Raw genomic sequence first — 23,104 nt, forward strand, 5'->3', positions numbered from 1 at the left:
AATACTAAATGGCAGTGACTTGCTTTTGGAGCATGACCCCAGCTGCAGAGTTTACTGAGGGTGGGTTTGCCTGGTTCCTGTCGGTAGAATCCAGACTCCCATGCTGATGCTCTGTTATTGCAGAGTATGATTACACCATCTGATGGAAAGGAACTGTCTGTGGCCCATCTTATTTTCTCTGTTAAACGTCCATGGTGCTGTCAATGGCTTTTCATTTTTAACCTATTCCTTCCCTGCTGAGTAAAAAACGAAAATGCTGGAAATACTCAGCAGGTCAGGCAGCATCTGTGGAAAGAAAGTTTTTGATGTGGTATCCATTATCAGAACGGAGAGAGTGAGGGAAACAAGTTAGTTCTGAGTGGCAGCGAAGGTGGGAGTGGGATGGTTAGAACAGAGGGTATATCTCTAATAGGGTAAGACCGAATGAGTTAATATGGAAGTTAATATCAGAGAGAGCTTCTTTCTCTGTGTCACGTTGTTACTAGTAAAATTGGGTGATGTGCCCAGCAGACCTGAAAAAACGGAGCCAAAATGATGGCACGTAGAAACGGCCAGTTCTGATATAGACTGAAACAGAAAAAGTTACCGAAAGTTGAAAAAATTGATATTGAGTCTTAATTGATTTTTGTTTCCGTTCCCTGCAACTGCTGCACTATTAATTGCAGAGGGGGAGGTAGTGGTAGTTTCAAGACATTTTAACGCTTCTGTTGATTGGTGATTTTAAACCCGTGTCACTAAGCAATGCATCTATCCTATTTTTTCTCAAAACCTTTAGTCCAAGAGTTAATCACCTTAAGTTTGAGTGGTACCTTGTCTCATGTTGAGAAAGAGCAATTGGCCTGTCAGTTTGAATATCTTCAATGGGGGCAGCCAGGCAACCTGGGCAGAAACATTTTGGTTAGCATTCTTGCTGCAGTACGGAGGGAGTGCTGCAGTGTCAGAAGTTTGGCTGTTCAGATGGTTTGTGAAACTGAGGATAACTGAGGATCCATGTGTACTAACAGCACAAACATGCAAGGTTTTCTGGTTATTAATTTCTGTGGTGTTTAAGGAAGCTTGCTTCCTTTCCTAGGTAGCCCCTCAGGGCTAAATTACCTCCTCAATTTTGGGGGGTTCTGAGGTGGCTGATGAAGCCAAAGTGGGAATTTCAGATATTTTTCTCGATGGGACAGGTTGGGATGGGTAGTTTGTCGGGCTGGTGTGGTCCTGCTGCCACTTACACCTGGCTTCTGTGTATTCCTGATGTATGAACTCGAGGGACTCTATACCATCCTCCTCCACCTACAGTGGTCAATAGACAGAGATTCCTCAGAGTTAGTGCGCATGTTGCATTTCTTCAAGGAATCTTTGAGCACATCTTTGAATCTCTTCCTCCGTCCACTTGGTAATTTGTTCTGTGACAGAGCTTGGAATACAATGTCAGGAGTCTGGAGTCGGACATGTAAACAACGAGACTCTTTCAATGTGGCCAACTGAGAATAACTGGAGCTTTGATGCTGGAAGTTGGCATTGGTGTTAGTATTGATATATTATTGTCACATGGACCAAGATACAGTGAAAACCTTGTTTTGCTTGCTTTCCAGGCAAATCGTACCAAACGTAAGTATGTCAAACAGTTTAATAAGAAAAAATAATCAAATTGCAGTATATAGTGTTGCAGCTATGGAGAAAGTGCAGATAAAAAAGTGCAGTGGCTGCAGTGAGGTAGATTGGAAGATTGGCAATTAATCCTTACAATATCAGAGGTTTGTTCATGAATTTGATAACAATGGAAAATAATCTGTCCAAGAATCTGGTGGAACCTGCTCATTTTTGTATCTTCTGCCTGACAGGGGGGGGGGGGGGAATGGAATGACAGGGGTGTAAGTGATCCTTGATTATGATGGCTGTTTTCCCAAGGCATCGTGAAGTGTAGATTAAGTTGATGGGGCGATGACGAGATGGACTGGGTTGTGTCCACAACTCTCTTCAATAATTTGCATTCCTTGGCAGACCAGCTGCCATGCCACGTTGTGATGCATCTGGCTAGGATGCTTTTGATGGTGCATTTGTAGAAATTATTAAGAGTTGTTAGAGAGATGCCGAACTTCCTTAGCCTTCTGATGTAGTAAAGGCTGGTATATTTTCTTGGCTGTGGCGTTATTATGGTTGGACCAGGTCAAATTATTGGTGATACTTATAGCTAGGAATTGGATATGACACTTCGTTTTGCTAAGCTTTCCAGTGATGATTTTACAGAGCTAACGGTGGTAGTATTCCTCCAATGTCTTGTTCATAAGTTATAGGAGCAGTATTAGACCATTCGGCCCATCAAGTTTCCACCGCTATTCAATCATGGCTGAACTATCTTCACCTGTCAACCCCATTCTCCTGCCTTCTCCGCATAGCCCTTGGCACCTTTAAGGGCCTGTCCCACGAGCATGCAACTCCATGCAGCAAGCGCGACCTAAAGGGCCTGTCCCATGAGCATGCGACTGCATGCGGCAAGCGCGACCAAACCAGAAGCGGGGGCCACGCGGAGGTCGAGTGAGTGACATGAAGCTTGAGCGTAGTTTGCGGGTGACGTACGGCGTCGAGGCGGTGCGTACGGCGTCGAGGCGGCTGCGGGCCGGTAGGCCGTAGCCGCGCGGAATTTTTGAACACGGTCAGTTTTTCGGAGCCCCGCGCGATGTCAAGACCAGCTCCGCACAACTCCATACAGCTCCGGCGATTGAAGTGGGACCGACCCCGTGAGGCCGTACGGCTCAAGAGACCACGTTAGGTTGCGCTTGCCGCATGGAATCGCATGCTCGTGGGACAGGCCCTTTAGGTTGTGCTTGTCGCATGGAGTCGCATGCTCGTGGGACAGGCCCTTAATTATATTCCATAGATTTACCACACTCTGACTAAAGAAATTCCTCCTCATCTTTCTAAAAGTACGTCCTTTTATTCTGAGGCTGCGCCCTCTGGTCCTAGACCCACTAGTGGAAACCTCTTCTCCACATCCATTCTATCCAGGCCTTTCACTATTCGATAAGTTTCAATGAAGTTTTCCCTCACAAATCTGCACTGCAGCGAGTACAGGCCCAGTTCCGTCAAACGCGCATTATACGTTAACCCAATCATTCCTGGGATCATTCTCGCAAACCTCCTCAAGTGCATGCTGTGAGTTATCTAGGTCTCCAAAGACTTTCAGATGGAGAGATCACTACTGCCTGTTAAACCAAATCATTTGGTGATGAGGTTCAGTGCTGCAAAGTGGCAGGCTAATGTATTTTGAAAGTTTAATTTAACTTAACTTTATAGCTCTTTCACTTTAATTTAGTATTCATTTTAGTGTCAGGAAAAAAAGTTCAGCACCTTTTAAACTCCTCCCTGCCTCTCCTTTCCCACTCTCTGTTATCCACATGACAGTACAGTATGTGCACTGACTTTAACTAGCTGCGGAGGTTAATTGAAGAAATGCCAACCTGTCCCAGCTCCAGGCAGCTGGCATGAGATGCCAGTGTGCGAACAATTGCAAACCTGCCCAAAAATAGAAAAATTGCAATTTGACCCCCTGTTGGTCTCATCTCCTCCTGCCTCTCCTCTGACAGAAAGTTGTAAGGAATCTGGCCTGGTCCAGCTTACTAAATAAGAAGGAGGTAGTCAGATGAAAATAGATTTGCACGGTAGCATAAATGATATGGCAGCCAGGTTTGATCCTGACCTCCAATGCTGTCTCTGTGGAGTTTGTATATTCTCCTTCTGCCTCCCTCGGTGGCACAGTGGCACAACTAGTAGAGTCATAAATTCACGTTCACATGTTATAGGAGCAGAAATTGGTCATTCGGCCCATCAAGTCTACTCCGCCATTCAATCATTGCTGATCTATCTTTCCATCTCAACCCCATTCTCCTGCCTTTTCACAGCATTTGGAACTCGGGGTTAAATCTTGACCTTGGGTGCTCTGTGTGCATGTTCTCCCTGTGACCATGCAAGTTTCGTCTGGGTACCCTGGCTTCCTCTGACATCCCAAAGACGTGCGGGTGTGCAGGTTGGGGGATGAATTGGCCACTATTATTCCCCCTAGTGTGTAGGTAGGTGGTTGAATCTGCAAGGGATGGTGGGGATGTGGGAAGAATGGGATTAATGTAAGATCATTGTAAACGGGTGGTCCTAATGATCCTAAGATCATGATGGTCAGCATGATCTTAGAGGGCAGAAAGCCTGTTTCTGTGCTCTATCTCCCTCTTTGTCTACAACATTGGTTCCCTCTGGGCCCACCTGATTCCTTCCTTATCCCAAAGACGTTCAGGTTGGTAGATCAATTAGTCGCTGTAAATTGCTCACAGTGTATGGGTGAGGGTCAGAATTTGAGAATTAATGAAGATTAGTGCAAACCTATTGGTTGGTGGGAAGTACAGACTCGGTGGGCTGAAGGACTTGTACTCTGACTAAATCGTGTTCATTGGAAGCGCTGATCTATCGAGTATAGAAAAGGAGCAGGAATGGCCCGGTATTTATCCACTGGTTCTTGTTCCTTGGACGTCAGCGAGGAGAATGAAGAAGAGATGTAGAAACAAATGAAAGAGGCCATGTGGCCCATTAAACCTATCCTAGCTAGCAGTCGACCTTGGGTTAGTCGCACTATTGAGCTCTGGATCTGATTCTGGAATGAACCTCTTATATGCCAGGATTGAGTTCCCGATCTTCTAATCCTCTTAGTTGTCTCCCTTGCACTTTTGAAAAAATATATACATTCTTTGTAGTTGTAACACAAAATTCTGCACTCTGTTTATTTTCTCTATTGCACCACCTAATGCACTCATGTATAGGACTGTCGTATGAGGAAAGATTGAAAAGACTAGGCTTGTATTCACTGGAGTTTAGAAGGATGAGGGGGATCTTATAGAAACATATAAAATCATAAAAGGACTGGACAAGCTAGATGCATTAAAAATATTCCCAATGTTGGGCGAGTCCAGAACCAGGGGCCACAGTCTTAGAATAAAGGGGAGGTCATTTAAGACTGAGGTAAAAAAAAAACCTTTCCACCCAGAGAGTTGTGAATTTGTGGAATTCCCTGCCACAGAGGGCAGTGGAGGCCAAGTCACTGGATGGATTTAAGAGAGAGTTAGATAGAGCTCAAGGGGCTAGTGGAGTCAAGGGATATGGGGAGACGGGTTATTGATAGGGGACGATCAGCCATGATCACAATGAATGGCGGTGCTGGCTCAAAGGGCCGAATGTCCTCCTCCTGCACCTATTTTCTATGTTTCTATGTTTTGATCTGAATCGCATTCAAAGCAAAGGTTATTACTGTATCTTGGTACATGAGACTAGAGTGAGCCATTGCCAATAACCCTGATCTTTAAGTACTGTTCAAACATGATGAAAGCTTTCAGTTCCTCCATCCTTGAGTTCCAGAGCCACCACTCATGGAGCGAAATAACCTTGCATAATTCCCTTCTCATGGTTTATCCACATCCCACCTCTAAGCCACCCTTTTACATGACCTTCTCAATCCTCCCTGCAAACACTCCTTTGAACCTGGCACTTCAACCAAACCATGTACACCCGGCTTAGTCGCCCTTTGCATAGTTTGGTTTTAAATTTTGTTGAACAGTCACTCTCATGGATGCCTTGAAGGCATTTTACAACGATAAGGACACTACTTAAAGGCAAGTTGTGGGAAGGTTGCTCGCTGCAGATTTGAGTTGTTTTAACAAATGCTGGGACTGTTCTGTGCACTATTTGGGGAGAACAAGAGCGATTAAAGGAAGGTGTGGCTGTGTCTCAGTGTGACCCTGGATGAGTAAAACTCCTAGACCACAACGAGCTTGGCTGATTTGCTTCCCTTTCCAAGTATGTTCATAGAATGACATATTTCCATCTGCCGAGCCTTTGGGGTGTGTCTACTGAGAGTATTTTGCACTCACTGAGAGGAGGGTGGGGCTTGTGGTTATTGGTATTTTACCGGTTTTGGCAAATGCGGCACAGAGAGAGGGGGCATCAGTTTGAGGTCACAAGTTCAACATTGCAGCATTGCAACAGAATGACTTGTGGTCAACCTCCCACTCCCAATTCCCATAATCTCCACCCTCATCCGCAGTGCAGCACTTGACTCCTAAGTCATGAATACAGAGGATAAATAAATGTAAATAATACTGTAGGATTTAGACCTCGACAGCATAGAACCATCTGTTTTCATCACACACAAGGGTGTAACTGTATTTAGTTCTCTTGTGTTTTGGTGCTTAGCATCTCAAATCAAGTGCTGCTCCTCCCAAAACCACATTGATAGAAACCTCTGATTTGCAATTGTTGCAAACTCTCTATCTCTACTGTTTCCTGCAAGGGAACACCCATTTTAATCCCCCCCCCCCCCCCCCCCCCCCCCCCCCCCCCCCCCCCCACACCCCCCCCAACATCCTTTAAAGTGCGCACCCTTAGTCTACCTTCTTATCAAATCTGGATAATGGTAGCCCATAATATTTTACTCTTTTAACACTGTTATACTGGCGCTGCCTCTCTCCTAATGTGTGTGTGTGTGTGTATGTCTGGGTCTATGTGACTGTGTGTGCACGTGTGGCTGTGTTTGTATGTGTATGTTTGAGTGTTTGTGTCTGTATGCGAAGTGTGCATTTGTTTGTGTGTGTCGACGTAGCCATGTATGATATCCGTGCCACACATGTCCGTGTGTGCGCACATGCCTGTGTTTGTGTGTGCAAGTCTCTGTGGTTGTGTGTCGGTGTGCATGTGTTTGTGCATGTCTGGGTGCATGTGTGCCTATGTGTGTGTCTATGCACACATGCACAGATGGCCACAATACAGCAAGAGGCCAACTGGTGTCTGGGATGTGTTTCTGAAGCAGTGCCTTCCACGCTCTGTTGCCTTTGGCTAGGGTGTGTGGTCACCGAACTCGTCATCCCGAGTGTTGGAGATTAGATCACATGATGGCAAGGCAGAGCAGCCGAGTCTTGATGATATCAAATTGATGCAAAGCAAACCTGCCCTTCCTGCCCAACCGGTGCTAAGTGTGATTCCAGTATCTGTTTAATAAATGGCATTTGCTGAGGGTCCAGGACTTCAGGGTGATGTCTAGGTCATAAGATCATAATTGTGATCATAAAAGATCATAATATCACATAAGTGATAGGAATAGAATTAGGCCATTCGGCCCATCATGTCTACTCCGCAATTCAATCATGGCTGAGATATCTCTCCCTCCTAACCCCATTCTCCTGCCTTCTCCCCTTAACCCCTGACACCCGTAATAATCAAGAAGAGTCTCTGCAGTCTCTGGGTTGGACCCCATAATCTGAGAGTGCCATGTGACTCGGGTAGTGCAGTCGTAAAGTTACCAGTCAATTTGTCAGAGCTCTGGACCAATGATCTAATAAACAAGCGTATGAATCCCAGCAAGGCAACTGGGGAATTTAAATTTAATGAAGAGTCATAGAGAGATACAGCATAGGAACAGGCTCTTCGCCCCATCAAGTCCATGCGGCCCATCAATCAACCACATGCCAAATGTCCATTTATCCAATATTATGCTCCTCAAGTTTTGATAAACCCCCCAAATTCTGCATCTCATCTTTACACAAGGGAGCAATATACTAGGCAGTTAACCTACCAAGCAAAGCAATTAGATAAATCCAGGACTTGGGGTGAGATTGAAACTATTTGATTGTCATAAACCCTCTCCAATTGACTCTTACACTTCTGTGTGCAACTGCCTCATCCCTGTCAGTCTGTACTATATTTGACACCAGCCTCAACAATTGTCTTGGCTCTGAACTAAGCCCTCAATTCAGGGGCAGTCAGGGACAGGTGCTTTACCGGCATTGCCCACATCCTGTGCATGCCTTGGGAAGCGGAAGGACACCTGAGTACTTGGCCTCATTGTGTGCTAGGACAGATTTGAATCATATGAGGAATAATATTTGCCAAATCCAGACCGCAACCCTAAAGCTGTATCAAGCAGCAGTGATTGCTGCCATCCTGTATGCTTCTGAGGCCTGGACTACTTCCAGTAGGCATGTGGAGTCCCGCAAGGTTTGATCTTAGGGCCCTCTTTATTCAACATCTACATGCTCCCACTAGGGCAAATCATGCAAAATAATAATGACCACCACTGCTATGCCGATGACATTCAAATCTATGTAGCGCTATCACCAAATGACTATCGCCCCATAGATCTGCTGTGCCAGTGCATTGAGCAAGTCAAAGACTGGATGTGCCAAAATTTCCTCCAACTAAATAAGGACAAAACGGAGATAATTGTTTTTGGTGCTAAAAGAGAAAGGCTTAAAGTAACCCAACACCTTCACTCTCTGTCCCTGAAAACTTCAAACAAAGCCAGAAATCTTGGGGTTATTATGGATTCAGATTTACATTTCGACAGTCACATCAAATCAGTAACAAAATCGGCCTACTATCACCTCAAAAACGTAGCAAAATTAAGAGGACTCATGTCAGCTCAAGACTTAGAAAAACTTGTACATGCCTTTATTACTAGTAGGCTAGATTATTGTAACGGTCTCCTTGCAGGTCTTCCGAAAAAAACTGTCAGGCAGCTACAGCTTGTTCAGAACGCTGTTGCTAGAGTTCTAACAAAGACCAAAAAATTTGAACACATTGCACCAATTCTTAAATCCTTACATTGGCTCCCTGTATGTCAGAGAATTGATTTCAAAATCCTGCTGCTCACCTATAAATCACTACATGGTTTAGGACCAAAGTATATCACTGACATGCTTCCACTATATAAGCCTTCTAGACCGCTAAGATCTTCTGAAACCAATCTGTTAGTGATTCCCAGAGTAAATACAAAACACGGGAAAGCAGGATTTAGTTACTATGCAACAAATAGCTGGAATAAACTTCCTGAAGATTTAAGACTTGCCTCAACTTTGACCACTTTTAAAACAAGACTGAAAACTTTTATGTTTACTTTAGCTTTCAGCTAAATCTTAACTACATTGCACTTTTAACTTTTGCACTTTTTATAATGCATTTTTAATTTAGCTTTTATTTTCTTTTTAATTCTTCTATTTTATTTCATTTTATTATATATAAATAAAGTTGCCTTGCCTTGCCTAGGCACCGCAAAGTACTGGAGAGATACCTGCCTCTGCAAAAATCCTCCAAATCCATTGGCTATATGGAGTAATCAAACCCACGTCATTGTTCTCGCGTAGGCCGACAAAGAGGCACTAATTACACTCGGTCGTTTCCGTTTGCAGAGACCACATTGTTTGCATGCCTAGCACCAGGCTCCCGGAGCAGATGCTCTCTTCCGAACTCGGTCATGGAAAGAGTTACCAGGTAGGCAGACGGAATTTAAAAAATGCAACACACCCATTGACTCCAGTAAATCCCTAGACGATGACTGCTCCAAGTGGGGAATGGAACAGTCAGGAATGGTGTTGAGAACTTGAAATACACACGTTGATGACACACAGAGGCCCGTACAAAGCGGTGGGATGAGTGCACCACCTCACAACCTGCCCACCTCTGTGGAAGTGTCTGCAGTTCCCACATTGGCCTTGTCAACCATTTCAGAGCCCATGGAACTGGAGCGGAAATGAGTCATCCTCAATCCCCAAAGGCTGTTCATGAAGAAGAAAGATTTTTAATAAATGGCATTTGCTGAGAGTCGAGGACTTCGGGGTGATGTCTGGGTCATAAGATCATAAGAACATAAGATCATAAGATCATAAGTGATAGGTGTTGGCTTCATGCAGGTGTTCCCTTTGACACTGTGACATTTATTGCCCAAACTCGCCCACAAGTATAATTCACTGGCAGGCTCAGACTTGGGTCTTGGGCAGAAATGGTTGCTACAGTGGCTTTGTGGATTCTAATCTCACTGAAGCCTTTGAGTTAAGTCCAAGAGTTCAGCAGGTAGCAACTTGTTTTTTGAGTCCAATTGTTGTTGGCACAAACTCCAGGGTGTCTCTCTGGTGCAGGACTGAGAGAGTGCTAGTATACGAGGGAGGTATGTGAAGGTGTGTAAATATATAAAGGAGAGTTAAGTTCAGTATTTATCCCTCAAGCAGCATACGGTCCAATGCAGGTAAATGGGATTAGTGTATATTGACACAATGGTTGGCATGACGGGCCAAAGGGCTGTTGCGGTATAATTCTATGATTCGACAACATCCAACACATTATCTAATCATATATTTCAGCGTTGTTTGTGGGAACTAGCACTGTATTTAACTTGGGTGTTGCACCCGATTCAGAATTGTGTGCACTTCTGGTCACTGCGATATGGGAAGGATGTTATCAAGCTGGAGAAGGTGTAGAAAACATTCACAAAGGATGGTACCAGGACTAGAGTTATAGGAAAGATGTTGTCAAGCAAGAAAGGGTTCAGAGAACATTTAGCTGGATGTTTCCAGGACTCGGGGGACGAAGCTGTAGGGAGGGATTGAGCATGCTAAAAGCCCTGTCCCACGGTACGAGTTCATTCCAAGAGCTCTCCCGAGTTTGCCCTGATTCCAACTCGGAGATTTACAGTAATGGCCATAAGTCGGTACTCGGGGCTCTCATGGACATTTTTCAACATGTTGAAAAATCTTCAAGAGTCTTCCCGTGCTTAACTGCCATTAGCGAGTCGTCCCAAGTACCTGCCGTTCGCGTTGTGAGCCGCTAAGAGACGTCCCCGAGCTCCGACGTACCCGCTACGTTCATTCTTCGTGCTTACCACGAGTTTAGTTTTAACTCGGGAGAGCTCTTGGAATGAACTCGTACCGTGGGGAAGGGCTTTAAGGCTTTACACCTTGGATCGGAGGAGGATGGGGAGTGATCTTATAGAGGTGTACGAAATCACGAGATAAAAAAGATTGGGTAAACGGTAAACGCACAGTCTTTTGCATAGACTAGGAGAATCGAGAACCAGAGGATATAGATTTAAGGTGAGGGGAGAAAGATTTAATGGGAACCCGAGGGTTAACTTTTTAACATAAATGGTGGTGGGTGTATGGAACAAGCTGCTGGAGGAGGTAGTTGACTCGGGTACGATAGCCACATTTAAGGAACATTTAGACAGCTGGATGGATAGAATAGGTTTATGGAGGGATATGACTTGACTTGACTTGATATGGGCCAAAAGCAGGCAAGTAGGACTAGTGTAGATGGGACAAGTTGGGCCAAAGGGCCTGTTTCCATGTTGTACGACTCTATGACTGTGACCAGAGTTTATAAAACCATGAACGTCCTTTTCCAGGTCAGGAGTGTAAAATGACTTGAGGGGACAGGTTAAAGGTGAGTGAGGAAAGATATAAGGGGATCTGGGTGGCAAATTATTTTCACAGAAAAGGTGTTTGGTATAAGGAACAAACTGTCAGAGGAAGTTAGAGGCAGTTTCAATAATAACATATAAAAGCCATGAATAGGGAAGCCTCAGAGAGATGTGGGCTGAATGCAGGCAAATAGGATTAGCTTGGATAAAAAACCTGGTTAGCATGAAAGTGTAGGGCCAACAGGCCTGTTACTGCGCTGTATAATACTATGACTCATTAACTCTACCCGGTGTCTAAAGTAGTTATTAACTGCTTTTGATTTTTGGAAAGACAGTAGATTCATGTGTTGTGGGGATGGAGTCATAGAGCCTTATAGCATGGAAATAGGCCCTTCAAACCAAATTGCCCAACACCGACCAATATGACCCTTCTTTGCTAGTCCTACCTGCCTGCGTTTGGCCCATATCCCTCTAAACCTGTCCAATCCATGTACCTGTCTAATTATTTCTTAAACATTGCGATAGTCCCTGCCTCCACTACCTCCTCTGGCAGCTCGTACCATACACCCACCACCCTTTGCATGAAAAAGATGCCCCTCAGGTTCCTATTAAATCATTTCCCCTTCACCTTAAACTTACATCCTCTGGTTTTTGATTCCTCGATTCTGGGCAAGAGACTGTGGATCTACCCGATCTATTCTTCTGATAATTTTATACACCTCTCAAAGATCAGGATAGTTTGTGGAATTTGCAGTGTTGAATGGGCTGATGTTTGACAGTTTTCTTTCCCTCTGATTAATGGTCACATCAGAGCAATTGACACTACAACCTGCAAATTTTGCAATCAATGAGGGAATTATCTGATCTAATTTTAAAGGGTGCTGACAGAAAACGAACAGATGGAACCTTGTGTTTTCTTCTCCCTGGTGTACGGGCCAGTGACACGGTGAAACCAGATGCAAGGGAGATGAAATGTCCTTGCAAGGAATGCATTAGTTGGCCTGGTAACCTATCCAGTGAAGGACTGGTTGGTGGGGGTGGGGAGTGAGACACATGGTGTTCTTCAGGCTTGAACTTTGGTTTTTTCTCCTGGCCTTATCAGGGCTGGGTGTGTTGAGTTCTGTGAGTCTTCGGTAAAACAGTTAGTTTCGGTTACCTTCATTTATTGAGCTTTGTCAGCTTTTGGTCTTGAAAAACACATCTAATTCATAGAGAGGGGAAAAGAGATAGTCACAGAGTACGGAAACAGGTCCTTCGGGCCAATTTGTCCATGCTGACCAAGATGTCCTATCCAAGCTGGCCCGTGTTGACCCATATCCTCTGAACCTTTCCTGTACACGCACCTGTCCAAATCATAATTTTAGACAAGGTAGACGAGATTCATACAGTGATGTAGCAATATAATCAGGTCCTTTGGCCCACCACGTCCATGCCGACCTTCAACGAGTCCTCTAAATATGCCCCCTTTACCAGCACCAGTCTGTGCCTTCCAGGGCTCATCAGGAATGGTGTGAGTCTCTGCCTCCATCCCCCTCAGGCAGTGTGTTTCACCCTCAGGATGTAATAAATTCCTCCTCAGATCTCTACCTGAAACCACTTACCTTAAACCTACACCCTCTTTTTTGGACATTTCTTCTGAGGAGAAAAGTTTCCTACCTATGATCCTCAGTGTTTTGTATACTTCTATCGTCACCTCTCAGCCTCCTCCTTGCAAGGAAAACAAGTTATGTATCTAATCTTACCTCTTGTCTGAAACATTCCAATATCCTCTCTTTCTCTCTCCCCCTCATCCCTCCCTCTTCCCTCCCTCTCCCTCCCTCTTCCCTCCCTCACTCCCTCACTCTCCCACTCTCCCACTCTCCCACTCTCCAACTCTCCTTCTCTCTCCCTCTCGCCCTCTTTTTTCCCCCTTTCTCCCAGTCTCTCAATGTCTTTGCGCTAATCTTGATATTCTTCAGGCGGTCCGATGCAGCTCTCAACCATTGCCCTCGGATGCTCTTCATAGCTCTTAGCCATTTCCTAAATTTATACCCTCTAATTTGGCTTGCGACTACCCCCTCATCAATCCTGAAATGTCACGTGTCCATTCCTTCCACAGATTCTGCCTAACCCATTAAGTCTACACTTGTCTACTATTCAAAATTCCTACAAACGCAGTTTCCTGTGTCTCTTTCTAGTTCTAGTGCTAGTCACTGCGCCCAAAGGACAAACATTTAAATTGAAAGGTACAGCTTGTAAACAGTTCTTTCCGCTCTTCGAGTCCTGGCCGCCATCGATCACCGGTACAAACTAGATCTCTATTTTCCCACTTTTGCCACTACTTTCTCTACACTAGTCACAATTTGCAGAGGCCAATTCATCGACAAAACCACATGTCTTTGGGACAGAACTCATGTGCTCACAAAGAGAATCTGCAAACTCCAACCAGACAGTATCTGAGGTCCTCGGTTCTCTAGTGCCCTGCTCCATACCAGCGCCATAATTTTGTACACCTTTTTTGAATGGCCCCAACTGAGTCTTCACACTAGATTTTAGACATACAGCATGGAAACAGTCACTTCGGCCCACCAAGTCCATGCTGACCAACAATCATCCCATACACGAGCACTATCCTACACTCTCGGGACAATTTACAATTTACAGAAGCCAATTCACCTACAAACCTATACGTCTTTGGAGTGTGGGAGGAAACCGGAGCACCCTGAGAATACCCACGCAGTCACAGGCGGAACTACAAACTCCATACAGACAGCACCCGTAGTCAGGATTGAACCCGAGTTTCTAGCACTGTAATGCCCCTGTCCCACTTAGGAAACCTGAACGGAAACCTCTGGTGACCTTGCGCCCCACCCAATGTTTCCGTGAGTCGCCAGAGGTTTTGGTCACTCGCCTGGCAAGCCTCCACCAAAGCGTGAACTGCATCTACTGACCAAAGATCCTACAGGATCTTTGCTACCGACCGCACACACACACACATCGCGAAGGTGGGGGCCAGGGACAGGGGAGGAACGCTGTCTGCGCGATGAAGAGGAAGGTAAACGGCTGCCATAGAACATGATAAGTCCTTTAGAGTGCTCGGGAGGGAGGGAGAGAAGGGGAGAGAGAAGAGGAAAGAGAGAAGGGGGGGGAGAGGGGTGGAGAAGGAGTGGAGACAGTTTTAAGAAGTTTAATAAAGTTAGCGGGCATTTTACCTTCCGGCGGATCTTCTAGGTCCTGAAAACCAAAGATCCTTTGCTGAAAACTCCAATGAGCCAATCAAAATGGTCGGTCAGCGAAGGAGATTGCCTTCGACTGCCTGTGAGCAAATATCAACCCCACTCCACTGGCTTCGACCAAACGACAACCTATTTTTAGGCGAGGCCGGTTTTGAATTTGTTGAAATAATCGCAGGAACATAGAAGAAGCCTCGACTACGCGGAAACCACTTTCGACCATCAGGGAGAGTGACCAAAACCTCCGGGAACCTCACGGAAACCTTGGGTGGGGCGCAAGGTCACCAGAGGTTTCCGTTCAGGTTTCCTAAGTGGGACAGGGGCTTAAGACAGCAACTCTACCACTGCGCCACCGTGCTGCACCACAGTTATGTGCAGATGTATTACTTCTGAGTGCTAATTGTGTGGTCTATGGTGGTGGCCCTATAGTTTGGAATCTGCTTAACCTGGTTTGGAATTTGCTTTCCCTAGTTTGTTGATTCCGGAGGGATAGCCCTGAGTGATCTTTGTGAAATGTTGGGACAGGGTGCTTAAGGCCGTCTCAATTCTACTTCTTTCATTGAGTGAGAAGGTTCACTGTCTGTGCCAGCAATTTATTCCACCATACTCTGGGACTGAAGTAAGGTCCCTTCGGATCTGGGTTCAGCAGCAGTCTCGAGGATGCAGCCACTTGGGCAAACACTGGAGACTGTGCAATTTGTAGCGGGCGAGACGGCCTCTAGAGGGAAGATCCCTCAACCCAAACAACTCGGACGGAATCGTCACCTTCCTTCACCACGCCCTTGCAGTCCATTTGTTTTCCACAACATTTCCCTCTGCACATTGTGTAGGAAGGAATTGCAGATGCCGGTTTACACCGAAGATAGGCACAAAATTCTGGAGTAACTCAGCGGGTCAGGCAACATCTCTGGAGAAGAGAAATAGGTGACCTTTTGGTTCGAGACCCTTCCCCAGTCTGAAGAAGGGTCTTGACGCGAAACGTCACCTATTCCTTTTCGCCAGAGATGCTGCCTGACCCGCTGAGTTACGCCAACATTTTGTGCCTATCCTTGTCCGCACTTTCCTTGCTTTCCTTTGTCACTGACTATAATTTCCCCCAATATGATGGGATCACAGCTGATTGGGAAGCCATGTCAAGTGCTCTGGAAGCAAATGTTTTTTATCATTTATTAATGGCTTGGCAAAGAGAAATTAAGAAGAAACATTATTTTTTCAAGCAGGCTTTTGGGGTGTTGTATTTTTTTCCCCGTTTTTACCAGGCAAGACTGAAAGGTTCAAGTCTTGGTTTATTATGAGGATCGTGGTAAATCAGGACATTCTCCCAAAGAAGCAAACTCAATTTCAAAAACATGATCCCCAGATGGAGAAAGCAACCTTCTGCTGCGGAGAGTGCAGAGGAGATTCACCGGGTTATTGCCTGGATTGTGGACTTTAGTTAGGGGGAGCAATTGGATAGTCCGTCCGTGTTTTCCCTGGAATGAAGGATGGTGAATCTGTGGAATTGATTTCCACAGAGGGCTGTGGAGACCAAGTCAATATATATTTTTAAGGCAGAGATAGATAGATTGGTGATTAGTACAGGCATCAGGGGTTATGGGGAGAAGGCAGGAGAATGGGGTTAGGAGGGAGAGATAGATCAATAGATGCAGGAGTAGGCCATTCGGCCCTTCGAGCCAGCACCACCATTCAACGTGATCATGGCTGATCATCCCCAAATAGTACCCCGTCCCTGCCTTCTCCCCATATCACCTGATTCCGCTAACTTTAAGAGCCCTATCTAGCTCTCAGCCATGAGTGAATGGCAGAATAGACTTGATGGGCCAATTGGCCTAATTCTGATCCTTTCACTCATGAACTTATGAAGGAGGCTCAGGGATGACCTGATATAAAATAACGAGAGGCATAGAACATCGAACAAAGAATAGTACAGCCAAAAATAAAATACCCTTCGCCCCGCAATGCTTGTGCCAAACATGATGCCAAGAACATCACTTAACTACCCTGACATAACCCGTATCCCTCCATTCCCTGCATATCCATTTGTCTATTGAAAAGTCTTTTAAACGCCATGCCACGTTTTCAGGAACCAAATGGTTATCATTTACTGGTGGCTTGGCAAAGAGATATTAAGAAGGAACAAACATATTTACTTCAACCACCACCCCAGGCAGCGTGATCTAGGCACTCAACACCCTCTGCGTAAAGAAACTTGCTCCGTGCATCTCATTTAAACTTTGCCCCTCTCACCTTAAAGCAGTCCTCTAGTATTTGATGTTTCCATCATGGGAAAAAGATTCTGGCAGTCTACCCAATCTGTGACTCATAATTTTGTGTAGTTCACAATTTTTTACATGGATTCAACATCTTTTTCCCAGCATAGTGGTATCTAAAACAAGAAAGGATATAAGTTTAAGGCAAGAGGGGTGAGTTTCGAAGGGGACGTGAGGTTTTATTTTTACCCAGAGTGGTTGACGTAAGTTCATGGGTTATAGGAGCAGAATTAGGCCATTCAGCCAATCAACTCTACTCCACCATTCAGTCATGGCTGATCCATCTTTCCCTCCCAAGCCCATTCTCCCTACTTCTCCCAATAACCCAATGGCACCCTTACTAATCAAGAATCTGTCAATCTAATATCTAGAGCTTACAGTGAGGAAGTGGGGAATCACATTCACTGTTTCAGAGGCATTTAGATAGGCACCTGTTTAGGGAAACATAGTAGAATATGGTCCTAATGCGAACAAATAGGAAGCGTGCAGATACACAAATAGGTCGGCATGGACATGGTGGGCCTTAGAGCTTATTAGTTTGCTGTACGATTCTATGACTCCATCAATCCTGAATTGCTCTGTTTACAACCCCTCCCTCCTCCCCACTAGATGCTTCATTGAAATCGAACAATGCAGCCCAGTGCATGGTAGCAGTGCCATGGTTTGCTTAAAGACACTGATCTTTTATTGCATATTTAATTGTTCGACATGTCCAATAAGGTTGCAGCAAGTAATCCTTTCATTGTAGGACACAAAATGCTGGAGTAACTCAGCGGATCGGGCTGCATCCCTGGAGAACATGGCTAGGTGGCATTTTGGATCCCGACCCCATCTATGTTATCCGAGGATGTTGCCTGACCCACACAGTTACTCCAGAATTTTGAGTCTTTCCTTGGTAAACTAGCATCTGCAGTTCCTTGTTTCTACCAATCCTTTCATTGTCCTGGTTCATATCTTGGTGATATGGCAAGTAAACACTCTTGAACTTGACTTATTTCACAACTTCTAGTTTGTCTCACCTCCCTTGCTCCATATTTGTACCACCCCTCACTGTCAGTTTGTTCCCCTTCACAGTTTGTTCCCCAGTTTATTCCATTCTATTTTGGAAGTGTTTGAATCTGCTTCCAGCACATTTGAAGCTGTACATTTCAGAGCACAACACACTGTACTTGGAGAAAAGATCACCTCATCTTCCCTCAGTCTGTAATCCATGTCCTGCTTGTTCAAAGTTAGCCCTTACATTGGTGGCTGTTAACTAATTTGGCATCCTTGTTAAAGCGGCTCAATCTTTGCTAACTTCAACCAACTTGCCAATGAGATGTCAGTGAGTGCACTTTGCAGACTTAAATGCAACGATTGAGAGTTGAGAGGGAAGGAGCTGGCACTGGCCTCTCCTGTTACCTGCCAACAAATGGTTATTGTCAGCAAGGAATGCAGATCAGCTTGCAGCTTGCTTTGGGCTGTTTTGCTTTTATGCAGATATTTAAGAATATTGAAGGCATGACCCACTGACCCAGACCAACGTAACGGAAGTAAAGATTTTCTAGAGCTGAGGTTTAAAGATCTCTTGCAAATATGTGTGTGTGTGTGTGTTGGATATGGATATGTACATAATTATGCGTTGTATGTGTGTGCATGCACGTGTGCAAGAATGCATGTCTGTACAGTGTTTTGTATATGCCTGTGTTTTCATGTATGTGTAACAATATGTTAAGTGTGTGTGGGTATGTAACCATTTGTGCCTGTATGTATGTATATTGGCCTGAATATGTGGTGTGTATGTGTACAGACATGTGCGTGTGGTGTGCAGGTTCATGCGTAAATATCTGTGTGAGTGCGAGGGAGAGTGCTGGAGAGGGCGTGGGGTGGGGTGAAACAGAGTAGGCCATTCAGCCCATCAAGCCTGCTTTACTATTCAATATAATCAACTGATCCTCTGTCTGAATAGCAGCTCCCCACTCTCCCAGACACTTTGAGGCCTTTTGAATTCAGAAATCTGTCCAACACTTTCGTAAATATATCAGTGACTTGGCTTCTATAACCTTGGAGAATTCTGAGTGAAGAAATGTCTCCTTATCTCAGTTCTAAATTATTTTCCCTGTATCCGTTGTGAACAAGCTGGGTAGCAGAGTAACATCAAAACATAGAAAATAGGTACATGAGTAGGCCATTCGACCCTTCGAGCCAGCACCGCCATTCAATTGTGATCATGGCTGATCATCCAAAGTCAGTACCCCGTTCCTGCTTTCTCCCCATATCCCTTGATTCCGTTAGCCATAAGAGCTGTATCTAACTCTCTGTTGAATATATCCAGTGAGTTGCCTCAAAGTCACTAGGTTTTAGTGTCTTTCTCCAAACCAGATTCTTCAGTCCAAGTATCTAGACAGACTCCCCATCCAGTACTGCAGGAGTGCTCTTCTGTTGGAGGTACCCATGTTTAGAATAAGACCTCATTCTGAGGCCTTGCCTCCGCCGTTGGGTGGAAGTAAGAGGTCACCAATTCGGAGAAACCTGGTCGAGCCTCCCCAGTGACTTCATCTGTCATTACCAAAGCCAGATGACTTGGTTACGATCATAGGGCTTCTTTGGGGAACTCAGTGCTGCTATGTTTCCTGCATTACAACATTAACCACAGTTCAGAAATAGTTCCTCCCTTGCCATTGAGCACTTTGAGTTGCCCAAAGGTCATGAGCATTACAATAGCAATGCAGATTTTTGCAACGTCTAAAATGGTACAGGTGATCGACTACAGAAACTGGCCACTTCCTCACTCTTTGCTAATCTCAGGCATTTCAGAAGAAGAACAAGCCTTTCACGTATCCGAGACATTCCAGAGCTGAGACTTTGGTAACAATGTTTCACTCCCACGGCGCTGAACGTGGAAAGTGTGTTTTAACTTTGAGGTGGAATTTGAACCCACAACCTTGTGTTTTGGAGGCAAGAGTTTTTATCAGCTGAGTCAAGGCGAGGTCAAATAACAGTTGGTCATTTAGACAAAAGGAAAAGCATGACAAATTGGAATCCCTGCAACACAAAATGGTCTGTGGTGGCCATGGTCCAGTTCAGTTTAGTTTATTGTTACGTGTCCTGAGGTACAGTGAAAAGCTTTTGTTGCATGCTAGCCAGTCAGCGGAAAGACAATATACATTATTACAATCGAGCCATTTACAGTGTGCAGATACATAAGGGAATGATGTTTAGTTCAAGGTAAAGCCAGTAAAGTCTGATCAAAGATCGTCCGAGGGTTACCAATGAGGTAAATAGTAGTTCGGGTGGTCATCTTGAAACTTACAGTAGGAATAACTCAATGGATTATGCCTCTTGACTCAGTTACATTAATTGTAATGGAACAAAATTCTAGAGGCAAACTACAAAGTGCGATATCAACAATGCCAATGAATAAAATTTGGTGCCACTGTGCAAGGCTGAATTTATGAGCCTATCGTATGTGTAGAACAGACAATGTTCCAAGTGTGAAATATTATTAGATATGCCACACTACTACTAAAAATAATTGTTTATTTGGGAAGGAGGAATAACTCTAGTCAGAGGCTAGTGAATTGTGGAATTCATTGCCACAGAAGACTGTGGATGCCAAGTCGATTGATGTTTTTAAGGTGGCGATTGTTAGATTCTTGATTAATACGGGTGCCAGGGGTTATGGAGAGAAGGCAAGAGAATGAGTGAAGTGCCGAATGGCCTAATTCTGCTCCCAAATCTTATGAACTTATGAAGGGCAAAGATAGGGTGAATACAGTCTTTTTCCCAAGGTTGGGGAACCACGAACTAGAGGGCATTGGTTTAAAGTGAGACAGGAAATATCTAATAGGAACTTGAGAATCAACTTTTGTCACACAGAGAGTGGTTTGTAAATGGAACAAACTTCTTGGGGAAATGGTTGAAGCAGTGACAATAACAACATTTAAAAGACATTTGGACATATAAAATGGATAGGAAAGGTCCAGAGGGATGCCAAATGTGAACAATTGGAACCGGCTTCGATGGGTACCTCTATTGGCATGGATGAGTTCAGTCGAAGGGTCTACTTCTGTGCTCAAAAACACTATAATTCTGTGACTCTATATCATTAGACTATACATGAGGAAATCAGAGAGAGGTACAAAGTTTTACTTAGTCGCATCACTGTTAGATTTGGAATTTCAAAGCCATTTTATTGCAACCTGTTCTGTCTTTCTGACAAAAAAATGTGTAAGCGGTTCCAGGCCATAGAGTAGAGCATGACTTACATCCCCAACTTACATTGTCCTCTGGGGCACTTTGGGCCGTTAGTGTGGGTGTTTAACCTTTCGAGGTCTGGCAGTCAAGCATGAAAGAGGAGCAGAATTAGTATTTGTTTAATGTCAGTGGCGCGTGAGCACTCTGCCTGAGTCACCTGTAGCTTTGGGGGTGCGATGTCAGTGCTGATGGCTGATAGTGCAGAGAAAATGTTGTTCTCACAAATCCTGGACTGGAGCATAGTGGTCAGTCCTCTCCTGTCCCACACTTACACCCTTGTAATCAACCTTGGGCGGAACCATTGGTTCAGTGGGTAAAATGTATTTTACCTTTCATATCCAGCTGCGCTCCTGACTGTGCAGTGAGGTTTAGTTTAGTTTAGAGATACACCACAGAAACTGACCCCTGGCCCACTGAGTCCACGCCAACCAGCAATCCCCGAACACCAACACTATCCTACACACATTAGGGACAATTTTACAATCTTTACCAAAGCCAATTAACCTGTAAACCTGAATGTGTTTGGAGTGGGGGGTGGGAAACCAGAGCATGCATTCATGGGGAAAATGTACAATTTCCGTACAGACAGCACCAGTAGTCAGGATTAAACCCGGGTCTCTGGCGCTGTAAGACAGCAACTCTACCACTGTGCCACCAGGTCTGCTGGAAATGAATGAACAGCGTGTAGTGACAGTCAAGGTGTGACGCATGTCCTGTAAATTCCTTTCTGAAATGGCTTTATTCCCTCTTGTCTGCATTCTGATCAGACGGTTCAAGGTACAGATGTGTGGACTGACCGCATCATTCTTGAAGGATAGTGTTAAGACTCACACAGCTGTTAGACCAGGGGTCGGCAACCTATGGCCTGAATGGGGCCCGTAACTCGAAATCATCCGCCCACGGGCGAATTTTTTTCCACTTAATCATCCGAGCGACCCGAACAGTGGCCGATTGTCCCGAGCAGTAGTGCCCCGAGCAGCGTCCGAGCTCTGGCTGCACCTTCTGTGAACACGTTTAAGAAAGAACTGCAGATGCTGCAAAAATCGAAGGCCGACAAAAATAATGGAGAAACTCAGCGAGTGAGACAAGCTAGGTTTGCATGAGGCTGCCCCACCCACTGAGTTTCTCTAGCATTTTTGTCTACCTTCTGTGAACATGTGACTGGATTCCTTCTCAGCTCCTTTCTAAATGAACGTCCTTTAATTCTGAGACCATAACCTCTAGTTCTGAACTCTCCCACTAGTGGAAACATCCTCTCCACATCCACTCTATCCAAGCCTTTCGGTATTCTGTGCATTTCAATTTGATTTACGGGATGTAGGCTGTAGATACAAGGCAAGCATTTATTGCCCATCCCTAATTATAGACAGGGTGGCAAAGAAGGCTTATGGCATGCTTGCCATCTTTGGTTGGGGCACTGAGTATGACAGTCAGGGAGTCACATTGCATCTGTATAAAACTTTGGTTTGGTTTCATATGGAATGTTTTATACAGTTTTGATCACAGTAGGAAGGATGTGGATGCTTTGAAAAAGGGTGCGAAAGAGGTTCATCAGGGTTGATTCCAACTGCTCGGGGAATTGCCTGAATTCAAGAAATGGACTGAAATGTAATGTAGAATGGTGTAATTCTTTGTGTCCCCATAAAAAAATAGGTCAAGTTTTGAAGTTTCAAATTTACTGTCCTGTGCACGGGTATGGTGAGGTGCAGGCACAATGAAGCATTTTTCTTGCACCAGCCTCACAGGCACATAGACTCAAACAGATTGAAAACAAATTATACATCAAATATACACCAAACACACATAAAATTCCCAAAGAAAGAAAAAAAAACCCCCAACACGTTAATGCAAAAACATAATTAGACAAGAAAGTAAAAGATAATTTCATAGTAGTGAAAGAGGTGGGATATGGTGTTCTGTTGTCGAGGTAGGATTTATGTTATGCAAGTTGATTCAATGACCTGTAAATGTAGGAATGTAGCTGTCCCAGTGATATTGGACTTTAGGCTTCTGTATCTCCTGCCTCATGTTAGCAGTGAGAAGATGACTTGGAATGAATGGTGGGGATCCTTGATGATGCCACCTTCTTGAGGCAGCGCATCAATTAGATATCTGAACTACACTTCTTCCTACCCTGCTTCCTGTAAGGACTCCATCCCCTACTCCCAATTCCT

The 23,104-nt window shown here is 44.7% G+C and overlaps 1 protein-coding gene across 4 annotated transcripts in view; it reads left to right on the forward strand.

Annotated features, from left to right (window-relative positions):
• Positions 1-23,104, forward strand: part of hivep2a (HIVEP zinc finger 2a) — a 242,161-nt gene that overhangs the window by 31,409 nt on the left and 187,648 nt on the right. The window contains exon 2 of one of the 4 annotated variants that reach the window (XM_055639144.1): positions 9,210-9,291. The exons of the other annotated variants lie outside the window; for them this stretch is intronic. The gene's annotated coding sequence lies outside the window, so the exon portion shown is untranslated. The remainder of the gene's footprint in view (positions 1-9,209; positions 9,292-23,104) is intronic. 4 annotated transcript variants of the gene reach the window in all.

This window comes from Leucoraja erinacea, chromosome 8, assembly GCF_028641065.1.
Source record: "Leucoraja erinacea ecotype New England chromosome 8, Leri_hhj_1, whole genome shotgun sequence".
Classification (NCBI taxonomy): domain Eukaryota; kingdom Metazoa; phylum Chordata; class Chondrichthyes; order Rajiformes; family Rajidae; genus Leucoraja; species Leucoraja erinaceus.